Source organism: Trachemys scripta, chromosome 7 (assembly GCF_013100865.1).
Source record: "Trachemys scripta elegans isolate TJP31775 chromosome 7, CAS_Tse_1.0, whole genome shotgun sequence".
In the NCBI taxonomy this organism is placed as follows: domain Eukaryota; kingdom Metazoa; phylum Chordata; order Testudines; family Emydidae; genus Trachemys; species Trachemys scripta.
The window spans coordinates 5,341,347-5,352,789 of record NC_048304.1 but is presented as its reverse complement, the minus strand read 5'-3'; positions in this window follow the sequence as shown (position 1 = coordinate 5,352,789).

Genomic DNA, 11,443 nt, shown 5'->3' with positions numbered 1-11,443 from the left:
TCAGTGGAGTCCCCCTCATCTGGTTTACCCCTAGCGATCAAGCACATAGTCGCTCCCATTTCTTAAAAAAAAAAAAAAAAAAAAAGTTACCTGCTCTCTTTGGTACCAGGATGACATTATGCACAACAGATTTTTTGGCCTTTGGGTAACTAAGGACAAATGTTGGTATTTGTACAGGCTTCCTAGCTGAAATCTCTACATCACAACATCGTCCACTTCAGCTAATAGGGCAGGGAGCTGGTAAACTCCTCCAGGGAAAGAAGAACCAGATTGGAGAGACTTTATCATTGGAAACAAAATGGGGGAAGTAACAATCATCCAGGGGGAAACCTGCCTGAATAAGCCCAGATGTAGGAATTTGCAAGTATTGCTGAGGGATCGCAGTTGGGGGAAACTTATATATTTACATATAAATAAATAAATATAATCATAATCCGTGGAGTTTATAAGCTCCCCAAAGCCATAAAAGTTCGTGTCAATATAACAGGCTAGAGACACATGCCCAGAAGTTTTTATATCTATATTCATAGCCGGTTTTCCCCCTAAATGCAAACTTTAAGGTACGATTGTTGGTTGGCCATAAAGAGTGTCGGGTGCCTGAGCACAGTTGTCTGTACTAAGCTGGTGGGAGAAACTCTAACTTTTGACAGCAGATGTTTCAACCTTTATGCTGAATTAACACCCATGACAACGTGGCTGTCAGGGCCTGAGACAATTTTGTTGGCTAAACCCCATTAAACAGGATCTGGTGATTTCAGTGTCTCCAAATCAGAAGCTTCATACCCAACTCCACAGCATCACCTCTACGGCCCAGAACGAGCTAGTGTTGAGGCAAGGGGTTCCCCACTAACCGAGGCTCGCATATGCCCCTGCCTCATGTGGAGCCTGACCGGCAAGGCCTCCATGACAGGAGGGATGGTCTGGTCCCTGCTCCTTCACAATCTGTGTGACCTTGGGCATGTCACTGAGGCTAGGTCTATACTACCCGCCTGAATCGGCGGGTAGAATTCACATAGCTGAATTTGCGTATCTTAAATCGACTCCCCCCTGTAGTGTAGATGTACCCTTAGTCTCTCTCTGTCTCAGTTCCCCATCTATAAAATGGGCACAACAACACTGCCCTAGTTCACAGGGTAGAGGATTGTGAAGTGCTCAGGTAATGAGGGCTAGATAAGTACTTAAGTAAGTACTGCAGCTAAGAAAAATCCACCCCATAGTTCAGAAATTCAAACAACTTTTTAAAGCAAAAATGTTGAATGCACTCGATTTCATATTATACAAGAAGAAGTGCAAGCTCCGAATGGCCTGGCTGTGGGCAGTGCAGCATTGAAACTGGCATCTGCAGTGTCAAGAGAAGAGAGAAGTGTCAGCTTGTAGCATCAAAAGCATCATTCGCAGCTATCCAACTAAGTAGTAGATAGTCACACCAGGGAGTTAAGCTTTTAGCCGTGCAAGGCCTGTGAATTACAGCTTATTGCAGTCAATGAATCTACTATGAAGATTCATGTTGTCTACAGAATACGCATGGTGCACGAAGGCAAATCATAAACTATAACTATATGATCTATGGGCTCATTCATTTTTCTTCAATCCTTGAACAGGTTACAATGAACACTGCAGAAGAGAATGATGAACAACCAGCATGCAAGTCACCTAGGGATAAGGCAACTGACAAAATGTTACTTTTGGGACAACTTTTTGGCTTAGTTGCCAGGACTCTGCGATACGGTTTGGGATCGTATCTGGTAAAGGCTTTTGTGTTTGCTGCAACTGTGACTCACTACGGATTGCTCCTCAAGGAAGCATTTATACCTTTTCTGTTTCAAATGGTAATCTTATGTTGCCTTTCGGAAAATGAAAGCACTGAAGATTAGTCCATATTAATAGTGCTAATTCATTTGCTCTATATTATCTGTATTTATTGATCATGTGCCCTTTGCCAAGCATCTGAGGGCTTGTGCATCGTTTATACACATAGTGGACATTAATCAGTTCCCAATAGAATGCCTTCAGCAGGCAGCATTTGGAGATATTATGGAGAGCACCTTGTGGCACTCATGATATCTTCCCCAAACCAATGTTCCATGCAAAAGAAAAGGCATGCTACAGCCTAACGGCAACATGTGTTGGCAAGTATCACAAGTCTAAAGTACTAAACACACATCCCACAACCCAAACACATTCCTGGAGGGTCCGATCTCAGTAACAGGTCGGAAAACCCTTCCCAGACACCTTCCCTCACATAGCTGGAGGCACACTCTCTGCTGGCTCCCCTTTCAAGTGACGTCAAGGAGCCTTTCAATGCACTTTTCTGGACAAATTCCTGAGTTCGGGATGCAACACAGAAATGCTTCTGCTTCATCCACAAGCTTCAAGGAGAGACAGAAAACAGGCAAAGGAAACGCACGTTAAACCTACCAATTATTTTATCGACTCCATCCTGTGTGATGGACGTTGGCTTCACTCACACCTTTTATTGTCATTGACACCCATGCAAGGGGGATGTAAAATGCTACGGCGGTAGAACGGTAGCACCGGCCATCCACTGCACAGTGGCTTAAATGCCGGCGCAAGGTGCAGGACAATTGGGAATCAGACTCTCTCGCTTTACTTAACAATCTTTAAAAGCATGTTTCTATACTGGATATTCCCCAAATGAGTTTTCAGATTTAGAGACTGAACAGAATGTTTTAGGCTTGCAGGACATAGCGTATTATGGACTTCAGGCTGCAGAAGACAAAAAATACGTCACAATATGCTGAAGAAAATTAAAGTTCTGAAGAAATTAATTTTTTCCCTTTTAGGCAACAGGAACAATCATTTTGCATTAGTCCCAGCTCGGGGTTCCAACACACCTCAACTAATTGGGGAAAACACTTCACTATGGAGCCAAGGCTGAATTCTAGCAGTGCTATCACCTTGTGGTTAACATTGTAGATGACAACCTGTACAACATGACAGCTGTCCAGCCCATGACAGGGACTGTCGTTATGGACAGACGTGATTAGAACTAATACACTGCCTCTGCCAAGAACAAATTTTGACGTAAGAGCTGCTGACACTTCATTGTAGTACAATAGCAACCCTGGGCTTCTGAAGGATTTGAAAGAAAAGTGACATTACCAAGGGGCAAATTGTTTGATGGGCTAAATATTCTTAGGGCACGTCTACACGGACCTGCAATCGCAAAGGTGTGATTTTTAAGCACACTAATTGATCCCTGTGGGCCGAGCTGGGGCACTTTAACAGAGCTCCGTTTCAAACAGTGCTACATTAAAGAGCGCTAGGAAAGTTTTAGCAAACACCAACAAAGTCTACACAGACCAATTAGTGCCCAACGTGGTAGAGCACTTACAAATCACACCCCTGTAGTGTGCATCATTGGTCTGTGTAGACAAGCCCTTTAGTCCTGAGTTATCAGACAGGGAGCAGAACAAGTTCCTTAGCAAAGGGCCATTCAATGATGACTACGGGAAGAGAGATGGAGTCACAGATTTAAAAAGACTGCATATGTTAAATGTAATGATTTGTATTCTGGTATTGCAGAGTGGCCTCGGCTCCATTGTGCTCAGCAAACCACACACACACACACACACACACACACACACACACACACACACACACACAATACACACACTTCTTGCCTAGAGGAGCTTACAGTGTAGGTAAAAAAAAGTCTTTGTTGAAGATACTAGGGATCACAGAGAGTGAAATCCAACCCTGTGTAGTGGATCAGCACAAGGCCTAGAAATATGAGGGGTTTATGTGGGTCTTTCGGGGTGCACAGACCTTGAAATTAATTGGCACAGGGGGTGCATTTCATGCACCAAACTTATTTGCTACTCTGGATGTTTGACGCCCCAGGTGAAACAGTGAGAGGTTGTGATGGGGTATGTACGGGGTGCTCCACTCACGGCTGGGCTGGCGCTGCCTCCTGATCACTCTGAGGATTAGCTCTCAAGGCCGACACCCCCATCTGCAGTTTGCACGCCGTCACTCTGACTCTGGTCTGCAGCTTCTCTTGCTCCAGGACCCTCAGCATCTCCTTCGTGACTTAGCCCTCCAGCTAGGTCACTCAGTGTTCCCCCTCCTGGGGTACAGTCCATCACCAGTCCTAGGCAGTCCTCCCATTCACTGCCTCAGTTCTACGCCGTGCCCTCAGTGGCTGGTAGGGGGACTGGGCCCAACCTCTACCCTAGGTCCAGTCCAGGAACCCACAACCCAGCAGTTCTGGGGTTTCTTCTCCCAGCCCTCACTGCTCCTTCCCTGGACTGCTTCTTCTGGTTCCTCTCCTGTCACGGGGTGTACCAGCTCAAACCGTCCTCCCTCTTTCCAAGAACTGATTGCTGCCTGCCTTCCTGCAGCTTTTCCCAGCAGCCCATCTGTTGCCAGTTATCTGTCTTGATACAGGCCCCACCTGTTTCTGTACAGGTGAGCCTGTTCCTCTAACTGGGGCTTTCTTCTCAGCCTTGAATCTACTCTCTTAATTGGCCCATCTGGCCCCTATTAACTCATCACACCCACACACAGGGCCTGAAGGGGTTAATATGGGCCTGAGGGGCTAGTTAGGGTACTGGACTTCACCTGGAGGGAGAGCCAAGCCTAAATGAACAAGAAGCCCAGCTGAGTAGGAGTAGGCTGGATTATAAAACCAGGAAGTTTTCAGCAGAAAGGAGCTCCAGGGAGAGCGTCTACAGTCAGTCTGTGGGAGCAGAGAGAAGGGGAGGTGTCAACCCAAGAGGAAATTAGCCCTGGAAGAAGGGTCAACCCCAGAGGAGTTGTGGGGAAAGGAAGCCTGAGAGGATTAGGTAGGAAAAGCCCAGGGAAACAGCAGCAAGGGGTAGGACTGCAACATGTTCTTGAGTGCCCTCTATTAACTACTCACATAAAAAATTAAGTCATGCTAGGGGGTTGTCTAGACATACACACACCTCTCTCATGTATTGATCACTCCCGTACACATTGCATTTAACACCATACTGGGGCACTGGTTCAGTAATAACTCGGAGGGAAAAGTGGCACCTGCTGAAGCACCAAAGCCATGTATTGCAGTCTCTCCTTGGAGTGTCGATTGCAAGAACCGATCAAGTTAGCTGATGGGGGTTCTGAGGGGCATACAGCCCAAGGTGACATGGCTGCCGGCACATTGAAGTAAAATCATGGCAAAGATTTACTTCAAAGTCTGGATTAGTCACACTTCATGAACTGGCTACCCTTCCAACGTGATCAGACCAAAACTAAAGATCTGAAATCAAGTCTGGGTGTTGTGGGGCAAAGTCTGTCATGTCTATGGAAAAGATTTCTATGGATGATTTCTCTAGGTACGATTATTTACTATAGTTGGCTATGTTGCACTACTCAGACTTAGCAGGGAGATTTTGACTGGACAATGAAGAGTCTAGTCACTGAGCATCACCTCCAAGTAGTAACTAGCTGTTCAGATTCTCAATTTGTAACATCTTTTTATTCACCACAAAAACGTTATCCACCTTTACCCACTATGCAAGTAGATTTATCTTTAAATGCTAAATTCATTATGCGGACAGCCAGTCATTTGCTGACAATATATTATTTTCAAATAATAGGAACACAGCAATACTGCACCGTCGAAGCAAATTTTTCTAGAAATGCAATTGTCTTTGGATGACTGAATCTCAGTTTGTGCTATTTAAGAACATTCTGATAAATAGTTTAAATTGACAAATTGACATTTTCATTGCGTTCTTAATAGATCATCATCACCACCACTGGTACACATCCCCAGAGGTACTTCAGGAAGCTGTCCTGGGTAGTAACCAAAAGAGACTTCATTTCTAGATACGCAGTAAATAAAAACAGACACATTTCACATTCATTCAGCACTGACCACCAGTCCAAAGACAACACTTCATTTACGCTGAGTGCGAGAAATGAGACGGTAGATGGTCTGCAAATTAACTCAGCATCCAAATAAGAGGAACTCAGCATTTTATTCAGCCCTGGATCTAGTACTTTAAATTTGCCAACCCGAGATTTCTTTAAGGGAATACTGGGCTCTCAGGGCAAGCAAGTCACACAAGAGCAGATTCTAGCCCAAGGACTACAGGCTTGATCCAAGCAAAAATACTTTTATGACAACATAGGACTCGATTTTAGGATATGTTGCAGGTCGCACAATCCACGAAGAAATCGTCTCTGATGTGACAGCAGTCAAATAGTGTCAGGCTGGATCCCGAGTGAACTATTCATGCTGCCTCTGGAGCAGCCCGGGAAGGAGACAGACTTGCTGTTCCAATCTTCCTGCTGCTCCGAGGAGGGGTTTTCGGCCTGGCCCAGCACATGACTGACGTGCTGGCACAGCTGGGCTGCCCAGCATGTTGGAAAGGGTGGAGCTGAAGCTCAGCCCTTTTTACCCACCTACGCAAAGTGGTGGTGGGGGAAAACAGTTCCTCTGCAGAGCCATCTTCCTCTCCCACAGGTGTATAGCTATATGTATATATTACAGCACATGACAAGATGGGCGTTGCCTTACCAAGTGGGGGGCCAGTGCTAACGAGGCCAATTCAAACAGGGTGGAGGTAGTTGTCAAGAGTTGTCAAGAAGGGGTGAGTATCAACAGAGGGAACATGCGTCTGACAAAGCGGGTATTCACCCACAAAAGCTTATGCTTCAATATATTTGTTAGTCTATCAGGTGCCACAGGACTCTTTACTGTATTTTTCACTCCATGCATCTGATGAAGTGGATTTTAGCCCACAAAAGCTTATGCCCAAATAAGTATTGCAGAGTTTTCCCAGCTCTCTCAGCCATCAATATACATGAAGGGCTGTAACAGCTTCCAAGTGCTTTGCTATGAGCCATGAATGGAGAGACAGTTTCAGAATAATTAGCATTTCATTTCCTGTGAAAGTTCTCTCTTTATTTTAAATACAAAGAACTGGCTAAGTAACCTTAACGTTCTGACACAAACTGACCAATGCCAGGCTGTTCAAAGTCAGAGCACACGTCCTCCTTAACATTGACCTTCATGCTATGTTAGCAAAGTATGATTTAAAAGGCAGGGCACCAGCCTTTATTCAAACGACTGGGCTTTTATCACACTGAGCATTTTTCAAACGTCAGTCATTTGCTCTGCATTGTGGATCCCACTGACAACACACAGAAGACAAACGGTGACAGACAAAACGCGGTACTAGAGGGTGAGATGATGTATGGACATAAGAGCCATGTAATGGAGGCCAGAGACAGACGGGCAGAACGGGGTGGATGGTACTACTGGAGCGATGCAGCTGTACAATCCATTGCACAATGACAATACACACAGGCCCCCTTAAACGGTGTCCTTTCTAGGGAAATGGACATGCTGAATCTGATAAAGATAAAGCCAGGAGTTAAAAACAAATACACCGGTCTGTGCTTCACGTCCTATGTTACATTTAAGAGTTGAAGTTCAAAACTAACCATTCAAGATTCGTCTCAGACTCCCTAGCATCTCAAAGGTATCATTTCCCTGAGGGGCCCATCATCAGCTGGCACGGGTCCTGGAAGCTGTTAGGTTATTAAAGCCCTATTACAGCAGCTCACATTAACCTAATTAACCACAATTATGACCCCAGATACTTGCTTGATTAGACAGCAAAGGCAGTTTCTCACAATTTTTGAATTCATTCCATCCCACCCTGCACTGTCCACAGAACCCCCAACAGTTCACTCTTCATGGAGAAAAAGAAACAGTTCAGTGAGTTCTGATAAGCCCACCCCAAAAGTCCCCATCTTAGGTTTCTCATTTTTCCTGTAGGCTGAGGTGGGGCTTTAGTTTTATTTCCCCATAGCTTCAGGTTGCTGACTGCAGCCCCTCACACCCATCCTGAATCTACAGCCTTCAAGGCCACCATCCATGTCACACGAGTTATAATAGTGTCTCCTCTGTCATCGCAGCATTTGCATGACTGAAAATACAATCAGAAAGTTACACCAAACTACTTTAGGCAGCATACAGTCTATTCGGGTCGCCTGCGAGCACTCAGTTTGGCCAAACGGGGGTGGGGGGTGGGGAGTGGGATAGCTCAGTGGTTTGAGCATTGGCCTGCTAAACCCAGGGTTGAGAGTTCAATCCTTGAGGGGGCCACTTAGGGATCTGGGGCAAAATCAGTACTTGGTCCTGCTAGTGAAGGTAGGGGGCTGGACTTGATGACCTTTCAAGGTCCCTTCCAGTTCTAGGAGATAGGTATATCTCCATTATTAAATTAAAAACCAACATAGCAATGAGCATGGTTAACTGTCCACAATGGGTCACATTTCATTCAAGAGAAGGGTAGAGAACAACATCCAGTCTTCTGACAGTGGCCAATGCCAGGGGCTTCAGGGGAATGAACAGAACAGGCAATCACTGAGTGATCCACCCCCTGTCATCCACTCCTAGCTTCCGGCAGTCAGAGGCAAGGGACACCCAGAGCATGGGGTTGCATGAATTGTACTACTGGCAGATAATTAGCATTAGAGAACTTTGAGAGAGAGAAGATACGCTTGCTACCCAATAAGCCCCATACCTATTGACTGTTGCATAAACAGCTCATTAGGTCTGGTTAGGGTACAGCAGTCACACAGGGGTATTTGGTATTCCCTGGCCTACATTCAGCAGTTGCTCATGTTATACCTCTTTTGACCACAGGTGACTGAAGTCTTTTCTTTTGATGTTTCGCTGGGATGTTCTGCCAGGCACCTCTCCACTGCACTCCTTGGTGTCCTCACTCCAGACAAATTCTGGGAACACAACTGATAGGCAAAAGACAGTGGAGTCCCCTGTTAACATGGAAATGTGACTGCCATTCAACCAAACCACAGAGCACACGACTGTCCCGAAGCATTCCGGAAACGGAGCATTTAGCCACACAGGGAGAAGACGGCTTTATTTTTAACATTGGTTTTGCAAGTGTAAAGTACTGATTAGTGCACATCTATTGCTGCCTTCTACTGGATGGACTCAGAACTGCTCTACTGGGTGTCACAGCCCTTAAGTTAATACCAAGTCAATCTCCTTTCATTCAAGCAACAGACCTGTACTTCCAGAGCAGTGTGATCTGCGTTGTCTCTTCTGAAGTGATGTGCAACATAGTGACAACCCAGAAGTCCCAGGACACTATGATAGTGTAATGGTTGCATTGTGTCCAGCACAGACAAAAAAAGATATTCTCATTTTTAGATGCCAGATATTCATCATGCACCAGGAAAGTGCAAACCTGCATTGGAGTGGCATAGATCCACCCCTTGCCCCAGGCTGCTTGCACACTGCACTAGCACGTAGGATGGTGTCGTCATGTCTCCTCCTACAGCCAGCCAGCTTGGCTATGTGGTGTGGAGGGGTTGGGGGCCCCACCCTTCTTCTAACCTCCTCCCTTCAGTATGGCATGGACCCATAGGGTACTGGGAGTGAACAGTCCCTATGCTTAGAGACAGTGATTGTGCATGGCCCTGGCACAGATGGGTGAGGGGCATCCTCCTCAACAGAGCTGCAATTGGCTAATAACTGCTGATCATTTTCAGTTTCATGAGCACCTTGACGAGTCAGTGCTAGCCTGCAGAGATTCAGTGATGGGAAGATGCCTGTAACTCTACATTGTCAGTGATCAGCAAACTAAAGTGTTCCTGCATGTGCCTTAGCTACCAAATTGCCATTTGCTACCGAATCGCCATTTATTCCATCAGTCCATAAACGAAAGTGGTCCCCAGCAAGGCTCAAACACATCTAGTTGCAAGACACCATTAGCTATACAGCGTGACTTTCTTTTGAATAGGTTTACACAATGGTCACACAAGACAGCGCGGACAGTGGCACAAAGACATTATACTCCGAGTACACTGGGCCAGTAAATCAGCATGGCTGCATCACAATAAGGACCTGTACTGCGTTACACCAGCTGAGGACCTGGCCCATTGAGGGAGAGGGAAGTTCAGTGGTAAGCTGCACTTGAAGATGGGCTTTGTGAAGGGATAGATACTTGATGATACTTAGAGGAGCTATAGAGAAAGGCGACTCTAAAGAGCAGGTGCTGAGAAATTGTTGTACAGCTTTAAGCTAGTCTAGAACTGCTAATACAGTTTTCAGAGGGGTAGCCGTGTTAGTCTGTATCAGGAAAAACAACGAGGAGTCTTTGTGGCACCTTAGAGACTAACAAATTTATTTGGGCATAAGCTTTCGTGGGCTAGAACCCACTTCACCAGATGCATGGAGTGGAAAATACAGTAGCAGGTATAAATACACAGCACATGAAAAGATGGGAGTTGCCTTACCAAGTGGGAGGTCAGTCTAATGAGACAATTCTATTAACAGTAGGATACCAAGTGAGGGGGAAAAAAATCACTTTTGTAGTGGTAGTGTTCCCCCTACAAATTGGAGCAGGATCTGCAGTTGGGACGGCTCTCACCACAAGAGCTGTGAGATGGTGAGAGAATGGACTCGGAAGAAGAGGGCCAGTCTTAATGCGCTATTCACTGCATCTTAAAGGAGGCTACCCAGCAATGTTTCACAGCTACGAAGCACAAGAAGAGCATGAGGCGTTGCAGTTAAGGCTGACATTCTTCCCTGAACCACTTCCCCCGACGTTCCCCTTTAAAAACAAGCTCTAACAGTCCTGTAAACCAAGGGCAGCTACGTGCTTTCCCATTGCATGGCAACCCGGGATGTCAAAGCTGATCCCTCCCAGAGTGCACCTCACTGGTGACTCACTAACTCTCCCTTCCTGGCTCAGTGCCCTGGGACCTCTCTTTAGCCTCCCCTACTCACTTGTCTAGAGCTATTACAAAACCCATTATTTCCCACTGGGAAACAAATAGAAGGAAGAACTTTATTGCAATGTTTTTCATTTAAAATTTTCATTTTGATTTTTGAAAAATAACTTATTTTGGGGCTTGAATTTTAGTTACTGGATTCCCCCCCCCCTCTACTTTTGGCTCCAAGTTCAATAAAATGAATTAAGTCCAAGGTAAGGCAGGTTCTTCACTTTTCCCAGCCTCTCGAACTTCTCCAACTCTGATGAAGTTACAGAGCAGCAAAAGGAAAACAAAATGTTGTGGTTCTGCAACTCTGGAACCTGCCCACAGTTCATTCAGAGGGATGGAAAAGGAGAGAAAGGAAGGGGGGGGGGGAGAATCCCAAAGATTGAAAACCAAATAAAAAACTGAAGTTTGAATTTAAATTAAAAAATTCCCATTGAAAAAATCGAGAAGTGACATTTTTCCCATTAAAAGTTTCCTGATCAATGAAACCCCATTTGTTGGCATGAATTTTCAGCCACCTGTTCACTTGACCATTCCACTCAAGTCCATCACCATGTGATGGTGGACACGACTGTTGAGGCTGTGACCCATGAGAAGGCTCTGATGTGAAAACAGTCTCGCATGGGGATGTCAAGCTACCATCTGAACCCTTCCTTTGACCGGAGCAATGACGCCTCCCCAGACCAGG